General features: G+C 40.0%; 1 protein-coding gene across 1 annotated transcript in view; it reads right to left on the reverse strand.

Moving 5' to 3' along the window:
• The window catches only part of WAPL (WAPL cohesin release factor), a 3,318,690-nt gene that overhangs the window by 3,051,202 nt on the left and 260,498 nt on the right, over positions 1-6,990 (reverse strand). The window lies entirely within an intron of this gene.

Raw genomic sequence — 6,990 nt, forward strand, 5'->3', positions numbered from 1 at the left:
GAAAGAAATGGCTGGAAAGTGTCATTAAACCCAGAATTCTCAGAAATAAAGATGAGAGAAGAGTGGGTGTGAGGGCCAAGTGTTTTGAGATTGTGAGTCTTTAAGAGTCTCTCCTCTGGAATTTGGAAATCCTTAACCTTGTGTCCAAGCAGCATCCATTAAGCTTTGGGATGGGTCCTACTGCAACTTTGTAGTGTTCACTGAGACACCAATATACAGAAAAGTGAAAGAAAATCTGATATGAGGGATTGCCTTGTGCCTGCCAGAAGCCAATCATCCCGGTATGGGAATATTAGAATTCATTTCAATCTCAGGTGGGCTCTAATGAGAGCCACCTGGGGGGCTGTGGCAAGATCAAATGGCAGTGCTTGAAACTGGCAGTAACTGGCTAACAGATGGTAGCAAAGATACTGTCTGGCTCCTCAGGTTTTAAGTGGAGATAAGCATCCTTGACATCGACGTAGCCTGTCCTGTTCCCCTTCCCCATTAACCGGGGAATATGGCTTGCAACACTACCATCCAGATTTTTTTTTTTTTTTTTTTTTACAGTATCCAGTCTTACTACACAAATTACATTTACATATCACAGCTGCAGTGCAATCCTCTTGCATGGTGCAATTAATCACCAGCATCTGGACCATTTCCACTTAATTGCCCAATTACAGTTCACCTTACCTTTTCCACCTCTTCAAACAGATACATGGCAAAACGTCATGTTTACAGCTGACAACTTACAAATCTTTCTTTTCCACCCCCCTGCATTTATAGGAACTTTGCAAAATATCTACTTGGTAAGGCATCCACAGCCTTGACATTTTCAACTATACATAGTTTGGGTCTTCATTTTTTTTTTTTTTTTTTTTTACTTCCACAATGGGCTAGTTACCTCCCCTAATACTTGGGGTATATTTATGTTTTGCTCTATCCAAACACTTCATACATCTCCCTTCAAAAACATCCACTTTGTATAATCCAGTTCTTACTCTCCTTCAGTTCCATTCAAGTACTGTTCCCTGTCCAGTTCCCTGTCCAGTTCTCCCATCTTATCATCCTGGAAACATTCCTAAAACTTTGCTGCTCCTTCTCTTACATTTCCTTCATGAATTTCTTCGCTCTTTACTTCTGGTTCCTCCTTTGTTTTCCACTTTCTATAATAACCTTTAGTCACAATTTGTAACACAAACATGGCCTCAGCATACCTATAGACAGATCCTTATATTTGGATCCCAATTTAATAAAAATAGAGCCCTTATGCTCCTTACCTCTTGCATCCCATTCTCAAAGTTAGATCTTTAAAATCCTTTATTCCCCCACTCTCCCAAAAAGAACGCCACCAGCTATCCACTTCCCATTTTCACATCTCCAGCAAGTCGTGTCACTTTAAGCTTAGTAAAATGCTCACTTTTTTGGTGTACAGAAATATCTGGGCAGACACTTCCACACAAATACTCCAAATGCTTGTGATAATGTGGCACACCTTGTTGCCATACACACATCCTGCTACTCTTCCCTTAACAGTTTTCCAAGTAGCCTATTACATCCTCTTGTTCTTCTGCCTGCCCTTTGATAGCATCCACTAAAATGTTACACCACTTTTCCTCTAATCTCTTATTTAATGCACTCTTTGCTTTGTCTTCCACTAGCAGCTCTATCAACTCTGTCTTTCTCTCCTTTCTTTCAAGTTGCAATATTTGTTGCTTACACTGATGCAGCAAACCTTTTCGTACAAAATCTCCTTGGCTTTGCGAAGTGAAGTCCTTCTTTGCTTCTTACCGTTCTTCTACCTTTTCATTCCCTAGCAATCACTCATTATCTTGGCTCGTTCAACAATCTCCACCTGTTTGCCACTTTCTGCAATCCTACCTTCCTCAGCCCTTGTAGGCATTAGTTTCCATAAAGTCCCTACTTATTAATTAAATGCATACAATTCCACCTTTTTGGACTTAAGTTTAATGCCTTGCTTCCACATATTCACACTTTAATGTTTTCCCAGTCCTCCTTACTGTACTGCAATTACTTTAAATTTTGAGCAGTAGTATGGGTTGCATTCAAGATACCCTGCATGGCCTCAGTACCTCTACATGTCTGGGAAACCTAGAACTCCCTGGCTTACTGGAAACATCCACTTCTCCCACTTGGTCTTTAACCATTTCCCTTCCCATATGAATATTCCTTCATTTCCCAGTTTATTCTTTCACAAGCCCTCCTTTCAGGTTCCATAAAATATGCCTGCCCTACATATACTAGCGGCACCAGAACTTCACTGTCACTGCCTGGACATTACTGTTCAAGCTCACAACCATCAACTTCCACCATCATCTTGTGTATTATTTTATCCAATGCTTCCTCTCACATTCTCTTCCCTGCCTGTGTCAGTTCCGATTCTAACCAAACTCTTAAGTACTGCATGCTCTAGTGCCACTACAGTAAAAGATAATTCTGTACTCAACTCTTCACTGGAATAAATTATGCACGGTGGCACACAATCTTTATATATTTCACCAACAAATTAAATCTCCCTCTCTGGGAATCAAAAGAACCAGCTCTTCTAGCTAATCAACCATGAACAGCAATAAATATTTTTATTAAAATAACGTACCCTTCTCTGGGACAGATCTATATATTTTATCATCTGCAGGAAGAACCATCGCCTGTAGAGTTCTATACCAAGAATATTCTTGTGAAGATGATTCTCTTGTGCTAAGGGCAAAATACATATTGCAAAAAGAAGGGGGACAGCAGACATCAGCCTGATACTTACCCATGCGCTTCTACTCCCTTGTACATCTATTATCAAATATACCCAACTCAACAGGGCATCCCTATCTTCCAATCTTCCCAAACAAACCCCACAAGTAACCTAACAAATTCCTCCTCGGTATCGAGCTACTTTTGTGGCTTGAGTGGGGGGAGGGGGGGGGGTTAATCATGGTTTTATTTTTACCATACTGGTGTAACCCTATTAACATGGGTAGTTTTCCTGCCAGTCTCCTAGCCAATAACTCAAACATTTTCAAATCATGGTTTAATACTGACACTGACCTAAATTATCCTGCATCAGATGGGTCTTTATCTTCCTTTAAATATTACTGTTTTTTCCACAATGATTGCATTTCCTCTTCCACACATCAACCCACTAAACAATCCCTATGAATTCATGGATTCTTATACAATGTCCTCCAATTTCTAAAATTCCACTGGTATTTCATCCAAGACCAGCGATTTTCCCCATGGCCTGTGTATAGCCTCTCATTTCTTTTTTTTTTTTATTTCTTTAAGCATATCTTCTCTCCCTGGCATTCTTAGTCTTTCTAAAAACGTATCCTCTAGATACTCCTCCTCTTCTATCCACAACTCCCTCCTTCATAAAGACTCTAGTAATATTTTAACAGTCACTCCAATATTTAGCTTGGAACCCCCCTCTAGCATCCCCAGTCACTGATCTCTAAAGTTCCATAGCATCTCTCCAACGTTTGATGCAACAGCTTGGAGCAAGGACTTTATCTTGGGATTGTTGTCAAAATATTTTTAAAGCCAATGGTACTTTCATAGCATTATTCACTCGGTCAAAAAGCTGTTCAGTTTCTTCCCTTGACTTCTTAATTCCCCTAACTATAGCCATCTACTGACCAAGTCTCTCCTGTCATTCCTTTATCTTATGTACTCCTTTCCAAATATTTTCTCTCCTCCCTTGTTTTTCATCAAAAGTTAAACTGTTTCCTTCTCCCCTTCTCACACACTTTGTATTCCTTCAGAAGTACTTAAAATTTATCAATAAATTTAATTAAATTTTCAATAACATCTTTTAAAATTCTTTTTCTTAAAAAAAAGTGTACTGGAAAACACCACAGCTTACCCTCACCTTCCTCCTCTTTCTTTTCAAGTTTTACTATAACTGGCATACGATCTGACAAGGTAACTGAATATTAATTCTCCCTCCATTAAGTATCAGCTATGCTCTGTTATATACATTCTATCCTACCTAGCTCAGGAGCTATGTTGTTTGGATTAAAAGATTCATTTCTAGTCTTACTTATATCACTACATCTCTCATTCAAAACATCTTGAGATATTTTGCCAAACACCTAGTCTCCGTTGCAACTGCTGTTTCGATGACCCAGATGCATCTTCATGATCAAAATTCAAATTCCAGTCACCCTTATACGGATTCCTTGGTGTTCGGCTATTTTTTCTAACATCTCCTAGTCTTCACTGGAAAAAAAACAACATTTGCCAGTGTTAATTTCTGACCTTCCCCATATTCCCCTCAACATTAGTTAACTACCAAATTCATCTGCAATAACCTCCTCAAAACTAAATTATGTCTTGGCATATCAAAGGTAACTCCTTTTTTCTGCAGTTCCCCTCGTCTGCCTACTATATTCCATTATCTAAGCCTACTATACTCTATTACCCCATTCCCTCCAATTAATCTTCTATGCTCTTTTGCCCCCAACTGCATTTTCAACTTCTTCTTCTTTCGGCTTTTTCCCGGTTAGGGGTCGCCACAGCGGATCGCCTTGTCCGCACATTGAATGGCAGTGGAGTTTTACGGTGTCGAGTTGCCAGCCCGGCGCCCAACCTTCCACAGAAGGCACACTCACACGCACACCTAGGGCCAATTTAGAGTGTCCAATCCACCTGCAGCATGTCTTTGGGATGTGGGAGGAAACCGGAGCACCCGGAGGAAACCCACGCGACCACAGGGAGGACATGCAGACTCCACACAGAAGGCACCCCAGCCGAGGATCGAACCGGAGAACCTCTTGCTGTGAGGCAGCAATGCTAACCACTGCACCACCGTGGCCGCCCCCCAACTGCATTTTCAACAACGTGGCTAAATCTATCTTGCTTTTATGAAGAATACCACGGTCTTCTCTGCCTTTGCCTAATTCACAAGCCCATTTACGTTTCATGTCATTATCTTCCACTTAATCATTTAATTGTTCCTGCGTTCCTCCACACTCTGCCTGCACCACATTTTCAAAAGTCTGTAATTTGCAGTTAAAGTTCACACTCTTCTGCTCAAATGTTTAAGAATCATATCAATAACTAAAAAACTAACAAAACTACATTCAGGTTTGTCCTTCCCTTTCTCCATTTTTGAAATGAAAACCCCATTCAGAATATTTGTTTTGCAAGCCAAACTCCTACTTTCTGGCCATCTCTCTTCCTGCACTTTCACTCCTTCTCGCACTCCATCCAAACCAAAATCCCATTTTTATATGACTCTGAGCAAAATCCAGATTTGTCTACATTTACTCTCCTCCAAGTCTGGTCTATTATCCAGTGCCACTCCTTTCTTGTGCAACTCTAAAATGACTGCCTACATTCATGTATTGTCAAATCTTCATGTCATTATCTATGCTCAGCCTCCTCTTAAAGGCTGCCCAACCCCTTTATTTTGATATAGCACATTAAATGTATCCGCTTACATTCCTTACCTGTTGTTAAATTTGCATCCAGCTAGTATACCACTTCAGAGGAAATTTTATGTAAACTACCCCTTCCAGCAGCAAGGGAAAAATAAACTGCTGCAAATGAAAAATACGTCCAGGCAAAAGTCTGTCAAATCTTGCCCGACTTTACCATAACTAATGGATTCAACTGCATCATCATCTTACATCCTTCAGCATTAGTCTTCCTTTCTCTTGCAGATTCAATTTAAACACTGGAAATGGTTTCAATGAACACCCTAAGGATCCCACCTCTATAATTCTCCATTTTTATCTCACAGCAGAGTTCCATTCATGTATGTTTGCCAAATTCTTTAGTTTCTGATTATCTGTAGATACTCAAAGGATAGATAAGACACCATGTAGGACTTCGTCCTTGAACTACAGGACATCCAAAGCACAGCCAAGAATCTCAGCTTAAATTGCATGCCCGACTGTTTGCACATTCAAATTAGAGGAATGTTACTCATTTCTATTCTGCAAGAGACAGGAAAGATGCTGTCCAAGAAAATGTCCCTGGGGGACCACAAGACAATCCACTAGCACCAAGGTCATCATGTCTAAGTTTCTGACATGTTTCAAGATGCACAGTGAGGGAAGTACCACCCTGCAGTACTGAAATATGAAATGTATAGGCCTTCTGCAGTCTTTTCAATGCAGAGTGACTACGACAGACTGTACTGACCCTTCTGTTACAACAGTCAGAAATGATGATTAAATATCATGTCCGTGTGCGGGGGAGGAAGTTACAACCCCCTCCATAATACAATTTTCAATATACTGCTGTAAGGGAGGCTCGATATGTTTTTTTTTTTTTTTTTTTTTTTTTTTTTTGGCCAAAGCTTTCCTGGATCCATCAGAAGGTGCTCATAATCAGGAAAATAAAGGATACTTTTTTTCCAAAAGACCTGGATGGAGAGGACTGCAAAAAGTCTTAGAGACCCTGAATATGCTATTCAGATAATCCTTTAATGGGACTCAATAATCCTTGATTAAGGGTAATAACTATAAACATGGCCTCCAATATCAAAATCATCCACATCAGAACAGACAATACCAGAGAAAAGCAATCAAAAAAATTAAGACAGAGAGAGAAAACAGAAAATGCAAGATTCTTATGAATTAAAGTAAGACCGCAAATGAAAAAACTTGAGTATTCAAAATGGAATCTAGCAAGTACTCGCGCATTACTCAGTTCTCCAATTACATAGAAGAGAGAATAGACATCTATGTGCTCATTTCATTGGAATCAGTTTTCTTTGGAATCAGTTCTGTAGCAAGGGAAAGAACCTTAAATGTAGCATGCACGGCACATGAAGTGATGGGGGACCAGTCCCTGGAGGCTTACAAAAGCTATTCTGCAGCAAAGTATCAATGTCTACAGCATCAGCCCTGTTAATGACGGTGCTGAGCACCCTGAAACAAGAAAATAAATAACAGACACAACATTTTTTGTTGGGGGTGGGGGTTTCACAGGAAAGCTCATCTGCCACAGAAATGATAAATTAGACACGTTACACAGCCAGGCAACACA

The sequence above is a fragment of the Protopterus annectens genome, chromosome 14.part0 (assembly GCF_019279795.1).
Source record: "Protopterus annectens isolate FY-2018-M chromosome 14.part0, PAN1.0, whole genome shotgun sequence".
NCBI classification, from domain to species: Eukaryota; Metazoa; Chordata; order Ceratodontiformes; family Protopteridae; genus Protopterus; species Protopterus annectens.